The sequence below is a fragment of the Leopardus geoffroyi genome, chromosome C2 (genome assembly GCF_018350155.1).
Source record: "Leopardus geoffroyi isolate Oge1 chromosome C2, O.geoffroyi_Oge1_pat1.0, whole genome shotgun sequence".
Taxonomy (NCBI): domain Eukaryota; kingdom Metazoa; phylum Chordata; class Mammalia; order Carnivora; family Felidae; genus Leopardus; species Leopardus geoffroyi.
Genome location: NC_059333.1, coordinates 73,143,355 through 73,158,825, shown reverse-complemented (window position 1 = coordinate 73,158,825; position 15,471 = coordinate 73,143,355). Strand labels below are relative to the sequence as shown.

General features: G+C 46.4%; 1 long non-coding RNA gene across 2 annotated transcripts in view; it reads left to right on the top strand.

The window, feature by feature from the left end:
• Positions 1-15,471, top strand: part of LOC123611042 — a 122,456-nt gene that overhangs the window by 65,434 nt on the left and 41,551 nt on the right. The gene's annotated exons all lie outside the window — the stretch shown is intronic.

Sequence of the window (15,471 nt, the reverse complement as noted above, 5' to 3'; positions counted from 1 at the left end):
CACGGCCGTCAGGCAAAGGCCATGTGAAACAGGACCTCCTCGGGCTTCAGTCTCATAAAGTTCTGCCTCAGTCTGCAATTACGCAGCCCCTTTCTCACCTTATCTTTCTGGTATTCAGTTTACACTGCTGATTAGATCCTCTTGGCTTATTCACAGTCTAAAAGCCTCAGCCAAAGCCTTTCTGAAAATCCCACCAAAGACACAGACCTTGGGGAGGAAGACCAGGCTAAGCCAAGGCCATGACTAAATATCATTCAGGAACCATAGTGGGTCTAGGGGATTCCCTTTCTACTGAGGCTGGGTCAGAGCTTGTTGGGAGTGAAAGTTAATCTTCTGGATCTCTGTGAATAGAGTCAGTTTGAAAATGTCAGGCATCCAGCATAGTTAGTCCTTTCTCCAGGTTGTCATTTACTTGTAAAAGGAGCACTATTCAAGCCCTAAATGTCAGCTTCTAGCCTCTGCACAAGTGGAATCAGGTAGCCCCTGAGTACTTCAGCCTGTACTCTTAACATCTAGGCCCGGGCTCCGTGGGGGGCTGTCCTGGAATCAGCCCCAGAGAAATGACCCTAGGTACTGAAGGTTTCTGGATTTTGGTCCTCTGTGACTTGAATGCTTCTACTTCCTGAGAGCAGTTCCTAACACTTTATTTACCCTTATACATGCAAAAGATGACAACTCTTTAAACACACAATTAGACTGGGGCTTTGATTCCCAAGCTTGGGTCTCTACCTGGCAGCTGTTCCAGTATCTGGCTCACTGCTCTCAACTGCCTTTTATTCTATGAGCTAATCTCTCTCTTGGCTCTTTGTTAATGGCCTTCCCCATCCCCCGCGAGGCACCATATGCTTAATGACATCCTATAAAGAGGACCGATCTCCCTTAGCTGTCCTCTATCTTTTGGAATGCACCGTCCCCTCCCTTGTGTTAGAAAAAACAAATTAAGCTCCAAGAGGCAGCCAGAGAGCTAATGGACCTGACTCTGCCAGGGAAGGGAAAACAAAGTCTCCAACCCTTTGCAGCTCTCAAAGATCCTACGGAGAGGTGATCTGTCTCAGGTCCCTAACGAGCTTAAATTTGCCTACTCAGTCATTGTCCTTTGTTCACTTCTCCTCTGCTACCTGAATTGCCTTCCCCACTCCACCTCCAGACACACGGAACCAGAAGTTTATCTCAGGGGCAAGACCTGATGATTTGAGTCTCGAGTCATTGTAAATCACTAGAGTAATGTCTTGAAATTCAAGGCATAAATATAAATATAAATATAATATATAATAAATATGATATATTACAATATTTTATATTTATATAGTATATAATATATATAAATAATACACACATATATAATCTAAATCTGTGCCTTTTGGCTTATTATGAAACATTTCCAGTGCAGATTGTTTTAAATGTGAGAATTCTTTTTTATTGTGTCCCATCCACTTAGATCATAGACGGATTATTATTGACTATTAATGGATGCTAACTATATTCACAAAACATGAGGTTCCCACTCGAATATTTCCAAACTACTGCGTTAGGTGAAATATACATACAGTAATGAGTCAGTTTTGGGAGAAATGGCTAACCCTCCAAACCTTACGTAACTGCACTATAATCTTGGCTTTGTTCCTATCCAGATACTGGGCTGAACACAGATAAAACAAGCCAGCCAAATTCAAACTAAGATCTCATTTGACTGTCTCCTCCCCGCCCCACACACACACTAAATTAGCACATTTCTCAGGCATCATTCAGAACAATGGTTCCCAATCCTGGCTGCAATTAGAATCATCTGGGGAGCTTTAAAAAAAAAAATCAATGCCCAGGCCCCACTCCAAATCAATTAAAATAGATTTTCTGGGGGTGGGCCTAAGGCATGGGAATTTTTATAAAGCTTCCCTGGTTATACCAACGTTGAGCCATGGATGTGAATCACTGGTTTAAACATGACCAAAATTAATGATTATAGGTTTTGTTTGCATAACAAACTGTTAGCTTAATATTTGTAATAAACCTAACATAGTTATGTTTTAAGTCAAATAAAGCCAACAGGAAGGCATATCCATGTAGTGAAAGGTCGAGCTGCTTTGTTCCAGTGCTACCTGGATTAGCCAGATCTTTGGAGGTCATAACACAATAACACAAACAAGTTTGGCCAAGTAAGTTTTAGCAACCAGTTTCCTATTTGGCATGTTTCTAGTACAGCCAGGGCTGTATGAATGTGGGAGGTAGTCATGATTCACTCTTTATTCTCTCCATTGAGGGAGCCTGGACGAACGCCAGTGGTCTGTCTGCAGTACCGGGGGCTGAGGACTACTGAGATTAGGCTCAGGACACAACTTCCTCACGCTGATGCTGGGACCACAAGATGGCCATGGCGTCTTCTTGAGAATTGGATAACAATCTAAAGCACCCCTCTCAAGGACGTTTTCCTAACCACCGCATCTTCCCACCAAACACACGTCCTGGGCCAATCCTGAAGGCGACTGTTTACCGGGCACCACCACGCTTCCAGAAGAGACATCCTGGCTGCTGCAGGTCTGCCGCTTCCCTGCCGAGGCAGAGCCTGCCTTCCTGAGTTTCTTTGCCAAATCCACGTGTCCCCAAATGGTCCTTCTCACAGAGAAGTCCGATCGGCAAGCCTTACAACATCTTCATTGCTTTAAAAGAATGGAAGAAACTTGTGCTTCTAATTACCACATTTACAGCTCCTTTCTCTCTCTCTCTCTCTCTCTCTCTCTCTCAATCCTATAGAAAACAGACCCAGCTCCTTTTGAAAACTTGCAAATATTTCACATTTGTTTGGAGAGCAGATTTTTTTTCCAGGTTTTTGGAAAGCTGAAGTCACCGACACATGGCTGCTGGGTGATATTGTTGCTGAGTGCAAACATCACTTGTTCCTAGCACAGCCAAACCTGCCTTTTCAGCCATGCCAGTGCCTGGGAGGTGTAAGCCTAATGTGGAACAGTCCCAGGGCTTGTGGGAGTGGTATTCTTCTGTCTGCAGTGACCTCAAAGAGAACTGAGCAAGGTATATAGTGCTTTGTCTTCAGTCTTGCCCCCACCCCAGTTTTGTCTCAGGCATCAGTTGATTCTAGTTCAGAGCTCTATGTAGCATGGGACTAAAAAAACACCTTGTGACCCTTTGGGAATAAAAGTGGAATGGCATAGATCCTGGGATATTAGGCCTCTGGTCTGATTCTGTGTCCATTCTGAGTCTGGTCCCAATTGCCATTTGGCTCCCATTCATTAGATTCTTTTCTATAGAGAGCACAGATAGAGCAAGATCTAGTCTGGGGTAACTGGCTACTGAGGACAGGTGCTTTGGTACCCTGTTCATTATTGTGATCACCTTGGTCCCCAGGTCCAGTCTTCATCTATGCATGTTCATGATGATCAAGTGTCACGGGGATTGCGTGACTAGTTAATATGGACACTAGAATGTTAGCACTAGAAGGAACCTCTTACATCACAGAGGGGAGTGTAAGACTCAGCCAAGAGAAGTGACTTTCTCAAGGTCACACACTAGTTAGTGCCAAGAGATAGGATGAGAAGCCAGAAATCCTAACTCCCAAATCAGTGTTCTTTCTATCACCTTTTGCTGTCAAAACTCATCATGTATGAGTTGATCAGCATATTTCTTTCCCAGAAGAGAAGGCTACTTGGGGACCTAACATTATTAATAGAGTGTTATTTGGTATATACAGAAGACTAGTCCAGGGTTCGTGCTGGAAATAAATGGATGAAGCCAGGAGTCAGGGATACAAAAAGCCATGCTGAGAAAGCCACCCACGGAGATGCTTGTTCCCCATGTTGGGCCCAGGGAAGACCGAGGCAGCCAGGAAACTTTTTGGAACTGTAATGGATAGTCAAGGAAGAAGCAGGGCCCTGAGATGAACCTAAGTCCCTGAGTTAGAAGTGGAATTATTCTGAGAAAGAAGAGAGAAACCAACAGAGGGAAAAGTTAATCCCTTCTTAACTGCTCTTTGTTCCTGTACACACGCTGAAGCAAGTAGGAGGAATTTCCAGCCCAGCACCCCCAGTGAGAAAAGTCTGATCACTTGATTCATTTAACCTACAGCTAGTCCAAGAGGGGAGAGCTGCAGGGACTTAAAGGGACACAGCCATTTTATGGGGAGAAACCCGCTGTGGAATAAGTTTCAGTCGTGTTTGTTCCCAGGTCAGTCTGGTGGCCACAGCTGGGAGGGAAAAGATTTCCTTGATACCAGGCACGGCGGAAGGGGGGGGGGGGGACGGTTGGGGGGGGGGCAGCGTTTGCAGGGGCTGCTGGCAGGATACGGCTGCTCCCTCCCCGACTCTCTGGAAAAATACAAGCAGGCAAATTTGAACTTGGCCCTTGAATAGGCTCATTTTGTAGATCCATGTAATTTGAGCACCCAGCAACCCCTGGGGCCTGGTCTCAGGTGACTTGCCCCTTCAGCAGCTCTGGAGACTGCCAGAAAGGACTGGCCTCTCAGAGCCCAAGCTTAGTGTCTTCTAGCTCCAATCCAAGGAAACTGTGGAGGGTGACTAGAATGTGTCTGACGGCCTGGTGGTCAATCCTAGGGCACAGCCCTCCACTCCACACAGGAACCAGAGTCATATTTGATGGGATTCCCTCAAGGCACCCTCATAACAAAGAAAATGAGCTCGGCGGAAAATTTCTGCGAAAATGGTGAGGTGTGTGACAAAACCAGGGTGAGCTGGCGGTAACTAAAGTGGAGCCCCAAGCAGCTCCACAGGGACCAGTGTGTTCATACAGGCCCACACTCACGGCAGACATTTGTCCCCACAGCAGGTGCAGGCCAACTGGCCAGGGACCCCCTCCACGGCAGTTCCTTCCCTCTTGCCCTCAGGCAGGATCAGGCTTGGCAGTTGCATTCCAGAGGCTGAGAGTAGGAAACCCAGTCTCTCCTTGTGTCGTCAGTTCTGGCCACAGTGCTGTGGAGAGCTCTTTTCCCAACCTTCTCTGTTCGTTCCCAGATCCTGAGTAACAGCACTGCAGAGCAAGGGTTTATTAGGAAAGGTACAGTTGTCTGCTCAGGGACTCTGATGGAATACAAACACAAAGAGAAGACTAAGGGGTAAAATGCAGTTCCCATGTGATGTCCTCTCAGTGGGCAGCCACCCCCCATTGCCTGGGAAGTAGCAGGAGGTATCCGTTCTTTCCCAAGCAAATCCTGGGTTGGAGAGCACTGGTTGGTGGCCTCAGAGCTATGGAGTTCCACCCTGAGGAACTCTCAGGCCCTCAGGGGAGAGCTCCAAGTTAGTTGGTCGGCATGGACATATGGCCCATCCACTCTGTGTCTAACTCTGGGTTGGTAATAAGGAGACTGCAGACGGGAAGCCAGACATAGCCCCACACTTGTGGAATTTACATTCTAGTCAGGACAACAGCAAACCAAAAACCACAGGTGCAACAAGTATCATGGAGGAGACGGGAGAAAACGAAGGGGCCTGGAGGGCCCGGGAAGGCCTCCCGAGGAAGTGACCTAAATCTCAGATCTGGGTATTAAAAAGTCATTAGATGAACAAAGGAGGGTTGGCAGGGACTGTATAATTATAGCCTTCCCCTCTTATTGCATAATCACAGAATTTTCAGTTGAGTATGTGGCTTCTCAGAAAGTGACTACATTTCCCAGCCTGTTCTACGGCTGGATGTGACTGTGTGACCGCATTCTGGCCAATGGGAGATGAGAGGAAGTAGGGTATAAAATTGTGAATCACCGGGAAGGGGCTTACCCTCCCATTGCCCCTTTGTCCCTTCTACTGGCTGCAATGTGGCAGTGGTGGGGAGCCTTCTTAGAACATGCGAAGGAGGGTAGGGCCTCTGGTGACCTCTCAGACCAGAGCTGCCATGGCGGCTTGGGGTTTTATACGAGAGAGAAATAAACCTCTATGTTGTTTAAGCCATTGTCACTTGGGTCTCTGCTATAGTAACCAAATATCCTAACCTACCCATGGTTTGAAGGAATAGCAAAGGGCTTTTTTATATCTTAATTTTGTCCGATCTTCCCAAGAACCCCAGAAGTTGGAGATTGTGATCAGCACTTTAGTGTTACAGAAACTGAAGCTGAGAAAATAATTGTCTTCTCCAAGGTCACACAGTGGTGGAGCCAAGGACCCCCAACTCAGTTTTTCACCCAAGTTCCAGGAATACGCACTGTGCCAGGCTGCCTCCCTCTCTCTGGAACGGATTTTAGTGCATCCTCCGTTCATGAGATGAGTTCCCACCAAACCATCCACACTTCACCTTCACCTTCTCCCCTGTGCCAGTCTAGTCATTGGCTCATGGTCTTGATAGCACACGCCCTGACAAGCCCCGTCAGCAGGTTTAAGGACCTACATGATGTGGTGTTTTCGGGTCAGGGATGTCAGACTACTGTCACTTTTCTCAGGGAAGCTCTTACATTTTATTCTAAAAGGGAATGCTTGGAATAATCCCCCCTCCCCAGCTTAACCTGCCCTCCCTTGTGCAAAGGACCCACGAATTCTCGACACCAGCACTTAGCCTGGGGAACCCTCTGCTCCCTCATTAGGGGAAGTTGCTTCTTATTATGACAGTCTAGACTTCTCCTCCGGGCTCTCCTCAGGACAACGTGTAGGAACAATTCTGTTATTTTATCTTTTGTTGGCCCTTGACTGATTGCAGGAGGAATTGTAGGCTAAGCCATGTTCACACAAATCCTCGGTTGCTGTTCTCCAACTGAGGCGCTCCTCGGGTTATGAATCACCTCTGGGGATACAGCATCTGAATAATTCAGATTTTAAAATATTGATTTTTATTCCTCACAGCCAGGAGACAGCTTTACACGTGCATTTGGCTTGATCAGGCCTTTGTGCGCCTCATGCCTGTAACTCGCAAAGATTTAATGGGGCCTCCAGTGTGCAGAAGACTGGAGCAGCCAAGGAGGAAGGGATGTGGCAGGCTCAAGTGGACACCCCCGGGAAGCCTGTGGCTTCACGTGGGACCCAAGGGTGGGGTCGGGGTACAGGCCGTGTCCTGAGTGCTGTCTCAAAGAAACAAAAAGCTATGTCAAGCAGACCTCCTCTGGAAGCCTTCCTCTTTTCTTTCATGGGGTGCCCTTCAGACTCCTTTGATGTCACTGCCCACAAAGGGACACCTAAAAATCCGGGTCCTCTCTCTGCACTGCTTTTTTTCTCTAATTGCTCTTCTCTTGTCATATTGCTTTGGGACAAGAGGCTGCTCTTAATTGGTACTAATTCTGAGGCACTCAGAGGAAATCTTCACAAAAGATGGTTGAGACTCATGGATGGCCCCTCCCTCTTCCCACCCGAGGCTCCACCCTCTCCTTGGTGATTCACACCCTCACAGGCTGACCCTCTGTCCCTCTTCCTTCGACAGAGTCTGCATCATGGCCAGTTCCCTTCCTTGAACTCCTGACCCACATATTCATCTTCCTTGAACATCAGCCTGGATAGTCACCCTCCCCGTGCCCCAGATGGAACTCATTGTCTTCACCCCCAATCCCGCTCCTTATCCTGTTCTCTCTCTCGGATGAGGATGCCCCACCCACCCAGTCACCCAAGTCTCAGCGTAGCCATCTGGTCACTGAGTTCTGGCAGCTCCTTTTTAATGTCTTTTATGGCTAGTCTTCTCTATATTTGCTTTTCAAGTATGTTCCAAATAGTCTCCTAACTGATCTGTCTTACAGCATTCTTATTCCTCCAAGCCACTTTCTGCACCACTATAAGAATAATTGTCTACAAGGCAAATCTAATCAGCGTGGGATTTTAGAATTCTTTCAATGGCTCCCTCATGCCCTCAAAGTAAAATCTAAATACCTCAACAGGGCCATTTGAGGCCTTTCCTGTTCTGGCCCTGCCTACATCTCTCTCTCCCTCCCACTTGCAGACACTGATCTCCCAAACTGCTGTGTTCTCACACCTCTGCGCTTCCGCCCATGTTGTTGCTCTGCCTTGAGTGGCGCTCCTCCATCTCAGTTTCACCTAGAGCTCAGTTCAGGCATCTCCTCTTTCAGGAAGCCTTCCTGACTCTCCAGCCCCTCATAGCACACCGTCAGACACACACATCACCAGCTAGCCCGGGAGTTCGTTGAGGTCAGGAACTGTGTCTCGTTTGTCTTGTCCTAGAGTCTGGCAGATGCATTGCATGGGAGCCAGTTTGCAAAAAATAGAATTTTCTGCTAGCAAAAGCTGTTTTTGGTATGGTATGGTGATAGTAAATAAGTGATAATACAGAAGCTTGTAGAAGAGATTCCTGCAGTGGGTTCGAGGAAGTTAAGCCAAAGGACCTTCGGTCCTTTCCAAATCTGAAATTTCATCATTTGAAAACACTGACATTTGTCCAAAATGTTCAGGGGCACCTGGGTGGCTCAGTCGTTTAAGCGTCCGACTTCGGCTCAGGTCATGATCTCGTGGTCCGTGAGTTCGAGCCCCGCGTCGGGCTCTGTGCTGACAGCTCAGAGCCTGGAGCCTGTTTCAGATTCTGTGTCTCCCTCTCTCTCTGGCCCTCCCCCGTTCATGCTCTGTCTCTCTCTGTCTCAAAAATAAAATAAACGTTAAAAAAATCAAAATGTTCAGCCATCAACATATGTGGCAAATTGGCCATTTTCTCCAGAAGGGGAAGCAAACGCTGTCACTCATGGCAGTTTCACAGCACCTTTGCCCTAAACATTTGGGTGTGTGGGGATTTCTCCATCTCCTTTGGTCCCTGAATCTCAGCTCCTGACCTACTCTGACTCTTGGGAGGAAATCAAAGGGCAAGAGGAGGAACTGGTGTTCTCAGAAGAGAAATTCACGATCCCCCTGGAATGAATTAGGAGTCCATTTGGTAAAATATTTTTGAGCTGTTATAAAGAATAAAGCAGGCTTATATATACATGAAAGATACAGGTTGAAAAAGAGCAAATTAGGGAATACCATAGATAGTTTGATCACTTCCACATATTTAAAAAAAAGAGGGGTGCCTGGGTGACTCAGTCAGTTGGACGTCTGACTGCGGCCTGGAGCCTGCTTCAGATTCTGTCTCTGTCTCTGTCCGTCCCTTGCTCATGCTCTGTCTCTATCTCTCAAATATAAGTAAACATTTAAAAATTATCAATCAATCAATCAATAAAAGAATATATGTAAGTATTATGCATAATTTTTCTGGGTGAAATTACTTTGGGAAAGTAGTTATCTGCTGTGGACAGTGGGAATGGGAGAAAGTGACTTTCAATTGTCACTTTGTATGTTTTTATGTCCCTTCTGTTCTCTAACATCTTATCTTTTTAACACCAACAGATTTGACCTAGAATGTAGGGTTAGGCTAACCTTATACTTCTTTATAGTTTTCTGTTAAAAAAATTAAAATCTAATATTTTGATTCTCTAGAGGCTGGAGAAAAGGGGATGGGGACTCACCTGGCCACAACCAAGATAGATTTTACTAGCTCCAATTCTAAACATGAAAAGCCAGAGTCAGGAAAGCAGAAGGCTAGGGGAAGGGAGAGCTTCTTGCCCGAGATCATTCTGTGAAAAGATGTCAGAGCCAAGAACAACGACCAGATCTTCTGGGTTCCAGTGTGACTCGTCAACAATACCTACAAGGAAGAAGGAAAACGGTGGTGGGGAAGGGCGATAACATTTGCAGAAGGCCTACTGTGAAGGCATTTTATACATTTGCCAGCCAACTTCTGTCCTTAGAAAGACTTTAAAACAGCAAGATCCAGCATTACCATGAGATTTCCAGAGTTAAAAGTCTTAAAGCAGGCACAGAAGTTTACTTTCTAGACCCAGAAGGAAACACAATAAAAATGGTAGCCATGCAAACTCCTTTACCATGTATCCTGGGCATCTTATTTTCCTGGGGATCCTATTTGCTGCAGACACTTGTTTGTGGAACATATGCTGGTGCCTCAAAGAGACCTTTCATGTAGTGATAACTGAAGAAGGTGTAGTCTGGGCAATTAAGGGTTAACCTGGGAGTCAGGGCCTCCTGCCAATCAGAAGATTGAGAGCAGTATTTTTGGCCATCTTGAGATTCTGGTTCCGCCTTACAACGCAGTTCTCTCAGCCTGCCCAGATCAACTCTTCTCTGCATCCCTGGATCTTAATCTCTGTGTTCCTCACTTTGGACGGGTAACCTGACCTTGGTCCTCAGTTGCTTATGGGATAGAGTTGGGGACTTCAGGGACAGCAGTCAAGGTTTGGAATAGCCACCATGGGGAATGGAACTCAAGACCGACTGATAAGCCTCATTATTCTTCTCAGGATCTCCAGTTTTTCAGGGACGGATGGGTCATGCAGGATAGATTTCATACTTTCCCCATTCCCCATTAGCAGAGAGGACTTGCCAGACCAGTGGATCAAAGTGAGCCCATTTCCCAGTGGGATGAATGTCACCTCCCCATTCTGGGCACTCTCCCAAGTGGGCGAGATCTAAGACATCGTTCTGACTTAGCTGTGTTTCCTCTGTCTTTCATACCAGTTCTGATCAAAGAGGGGCATCGGCAGTTATGTCTGTGGCATCTCAGTTAAGGTGATGACTTTGATTGCAATCAGAGGTGGGAGAGTTCATGGGATGGAAAATGAAAAGGCATCCTGTGAGCAAATCTGTTCCGCCTGAGAGAGGCATAAACCTTGATCCAGATGCCAGCCTTTTCATCCCACGGAAGATTGGAGGTGGATGTCATTTCATTCACAGGTAAAAGCAGGGAGTTGTGTGTGGTAGGGCCCTGCAATTTTCCACTGACTCAGCCTGTGACCTTTCGGGAGAGATCTCAGAGAAAGAGAGGGTGAAGAATACAGGCTTGCCTTCCCAAGGCTCAAGTGGGGTTTGTCACTGGGGCTTGTTTTAGGAGGCGGGTGTCGGGAGTTGAGTTAATCTGACTACTTGGGTCCCGGATATTTGCATCACTGATCCTTGTGAGACCCCTCTCTTGGATTTATTATACTTCCTTATCCCTTCTACTCCTCATCTTGAAATTCCACCCCCCTCTCTCACACATAATGATTTTTGTGTTTGTCTCTTCATCCTTCTGCTTGCATGTTTTTATACAAATACTATTTGTTTGCAGTATTTTTAATTTATGTAAATATTCTATCTCATTGTTTCTTATCTTTTTTCACTGTTTTTCCCCCTGTTCTTTTTTTTTTTTTTTTTAGTTTATTTATTTTTGGGGGGGGGAGAGGTGCAGAGAGAGAGGGAGATAGATGATCCCAAGCAGGCTCCATGCTGCCAGCACAGAGCCCGATGCAGGGCTCAATCCCAAGAACCGTGAGATCGTGACCTGAGCAGAAGTCAAGAGCCAGACACTTAACAGGCTAAGCCACCCAGGCACCCGTCCCCCTGTTCATTGCACTGCCTTAAGCATCCACGTTGCTATGTGTACAACTGATCATTTGCTTCAGTCCTGCGGCGTAGGACTCCCTGGTGTGTGTTCATTACATTTTATTTCTCGATCTCAGCGCCGGAAACTCAGGTAGCCCCCAATTTCCACTACAAGTAACTGTACACGAAGGATTTGCACATGTCTCCTAACACAGAGCTGTATGAGGATTTCTTAGGATGTATACCTAGCAGAGGAATTGCTAGTATGCTACACTGAAAATAGTGTAAAATTTTCAGTGAAAAAATACACTGACTCATAACACCAGATCGTTCCCCCAGAATGTTCACCAGTGCCCCTTTCTGCTGTCTTCCCATGGGCGGTGTGCAAGCACCGTCATGTCCCACGTCTCTGCCACCACTGGGTGTGACCCTTCTTTCTATATGTTGCTAATATAGAAGGCAAACAGTGATAGCTCTTTGTCGTTTTAATTTGCATTTTTCAAATGTAATGCAGTAAGCCTGGTGTTCACAGCTCTTCATCTCAGGATCTGTTTCCCAGGAAAATTGACTTGTTTGTGGAGTTCTGTGTTCTGTATGATGCATGTTTATATCCTTCCCCTGCTTTTTTAAAAAAAATTTTTAATGCTTATTTATTTTTGAGAGAGACAGACAGAGTGTGAGCGGGGGAGGGGCAGAGAGAGAGGGAGACACAGAATCCAAAGCAGGCTCCAGTCTCTGAGCCGTCAGCACAGAGCCTGACGCAGGGCTCAGACCCACAAACCGCGAGATCATGACCTGAGCTAAAGTTGGACGTTTAACCAACTGAGCCACCCAGGCACCCCCCTCCCCTGCTTTTCTATTGCTGTCATAAATGTTTAAGATCCTTGCATATTCTTCCTATCAGCCTCTATTCCTATTTTGTCATCAGTCTGTTAATGTTATCTTTTGTTGATTAGAGCTCTTTTGTCGATTAGAAATCCTTAATTTCGATGTGATCAAGTTAATAAAATTTTGTGTTATGGTTTATGTTTTTGAAATTTGGTTGTAAAAGAGCTTTCCCAGATTACAAAGATATTTCCCTTCACTTAATTCTACGAACTTTATTTCTACTATTTTTCTTTAACCTTTTATACTGCGGTCTTTAAACTGCCCAGAACCCTCTCTGTGTGTGGCATTAAGGAGGGATCCAATTTTCTTTTTCTCCGTGTAGCGAGCCCATTTCCCAAACGCCATTTACTAAATGCTCTTCCCTTCCCCCACCATTTGTGGTACCACCTTCATTCGATATTAATTCCTGATATGCACATGAGTGTATCTGAGCTCTCTCTTCTGTTGGCTTATTTGTATGTTTTTTCAACTACTGTTTTTTTTTTTATCATGTTGGCTTCATAATATGTCTGATTATCAGAAAGGGTAAGAGCTCCTCTTCTCTCCTTTTTAGAAGTTGACTTAGCTGTGCTCCCATGTCTTTCTCTGTCCTGTGCCACCATAGTTTGGGTATAAGCTGAGTTCAAGTGTTTTGGTTGAGCTGGGAGCAGTGGGCCTGCCAGCCAGCATGCCGGAACGTAACCTGCATCATCAGACAAGAGGCACAGGGGAGAAACTTCAGGAAGAAGTCAAGCCAAGAGATGATATCTGGCCAGCACTGGACACTAGAAAGTCCTGACAATTCTCTGCAAAGTGGAATCCAATCTGATCCAAGAGAAACAGTCAAAGGCACACACGTCTTAATGAGCCTGGGAACCTAATCAGAGGCATTAGTAACGCACGATATTAACAGTGCAGTCCTGCCAAGGAGAAAACCCTATCTGTGTCCTTGCTTGCTTGGCCTGTGCCTCCGAGGATTGCAAGGGCCTGTCAAAAGGTTAGCTCATTGCCACCTTGTCTCTCTGCTGCTTCTGCAGCTCTTCAAACGCGCTGTTCTCAAAACCTCAGCTTTCAGGCATGTAGCATTTTTGTTTCGTGATAATTAGGAGACTGTGAGCAGGCCATGGTTAGTCATCCGTGGTGTGAAGATGACGGCTGCTCCAGCTCTGGAGGTGCTTTCGGGTTCAGACACGTCAGGCTATAGTTAAAGACAGAAGCTGATGCGGGAGAATGAGGTGACTCATCGTCAAAACCTTGAAAACCAAGTTCAAGGAGAGGGCCAAAGCTTTCCAAATGTAGAATCTGCTCGTTGGTGGTGCTGAAGCTTCGCCTGGGCATAGGTTACGCTGTTAACTTCCATTTCCTCCTCACCAAGGACTGGAAAGCCAGGAGAATCAGCCCTGTTTGGTTCAGTCTGAACAGCTGACTTAGCATTGACCCAATTCTGCAAAACCTGTTCTGGGTGTTTGTGTCTCCCTTTGGCCTCGTGATGTTTTTTTTCACCCTTCATGCTCCACTGCTGTATGATGCTCGTGTCCCTTCCCTTGTGGGAAGGGGAGGCCTACATCATCTGCTCCCTCTGGAGAAGGGTCACATCCTGACTGGGGATTGACCTGGGCAGGGCTCTCATTTGACCCGTGGAGTTCTGCTGAGCCCCAGAAGGCCAGAATTCAGTGGCCTTATTGCTTTGCCTCTCTGTATCTGGAGAAAAGGGGGGAAGGCCTTAATCTCTCCTCTTCATTTACCCCTATTTCTTTTGCTCTGAGTACATGTTGAAAGCTCAAGAGAGTCCATTAACTATCCTTCTCTTTCCTTTAAGTCTTCTTTCAATGCAATGGTCAGTGTTCAGAACCTCTTCAGCCTGTGTCAGAGACTAGCACAGTGTCTTTAACAAATTCAGACTCAGCTGAAGGACTTTCAGAGGACTTTTGGGGTCCTTACTCTGAAGGCTCTAGGAGGGCTTTATCTGATGTCGGCCTGCCTGGAGTCATAGAAGGTAGGAAAGGGATTGGGGATGGCTTCGTTTCTCAGAATTGGTGAGTGAAGGAAGCAGGCTAGGCTGTGTTTTAAGACACTTAGTGGGATTGTCTAGGAAGAATCCACTCAAAAGCCCTGGGACCTAACACACAGATGAGCAAAATATTCACAAAAAGAGGTATCTTGATGGTGGGGATCAAGATGTTGACTAACTCTGTGGAAAATTAGATCACCATTCTCCTTCTCCACCCTCTATCCCAGCCTTTCAGGGGGAAAGGAGGGTTGTAGTCCAGCCCTCGGTCAGGCCACTGGACGGGATGCTGGGCGGAATGAGACTTGTTCACACAGTCTGCTCTGGCGCCAGTCAGAGGCTGATCAGATGTGGCAGGAGGACAATGACCTTGTTTAGGGCTTTGAGGATCCTGAAGTGTTCCTCTACCTCTAAAGCCTCTGCTTGTCCACATATCTAATTAAAGCCAGAGAATCTGCAGCCCAACTCTAGAGGGCTATGAGTTCATCAAACACTTAGGCAGAGATGCTTCTTACAAAAAGAGCAATTGCATCCCACAAATCGGCTTTCCCATATTTGGTCTTCTCCCAGGGATATTAAATATAACTTTTCATATGTTGCAGGCTTCACGTAGCCAACCATGTGGCTAACAGACTTCTTGGTACGGGCTCTAAATTTGGCCTAGCAGTCCCCGAGGGGATCTCTGAAAGTTAGGCTGTACTAAACCACTCTGAAAAAAGTTGCATGTGGGTGAGAACAGGTGGGCAAAGGCAGAGGTGGGTCCAAGTAAGTGTGTATCAGGGCTCTCCCTCCGGCCCACTGTTTCTGCTCCTTGGGCCACCACTCTCCCCCTGCAGCTTCTGAGAAGCTCAGTTCATTTCTTGTCAACTTGGCCAGACCAGATGCAACCAGGAAGAGCTGTTTTTCCAGGAATGGCAGTTGGAAGCCACTCTGCTATGCTTTCTTGTGGGCTATGGGTGCTGTAGGTGAAGAGAAGCTGGGGAAGAAAGCTCCTTTATGATCCAGGGGCTCTGATTTTTGCTTGAGAAAGCAGGGGGAAAGAGACCTCAGGACAAAGAATCAGAGATAGTGCACAGAAGGATTGCAGATAGTAAACTATCCACAGAAAGATGCATAGGCTTGCTAAAAAGGAAAAGAAATACGAAGACAGAAACAAGCCTCAGGCTCCACCACACAATTTGCCAAAGCGGGACCCACCCTGACTCTAAAGTTTCAACTCAGGTCAGTCCATCACATACCCCCAGGACAAGTGGCCACAAAAAATGAATGTCATTCACTTTCTCTCATGGGGAGCATTTGTCTTAGCTT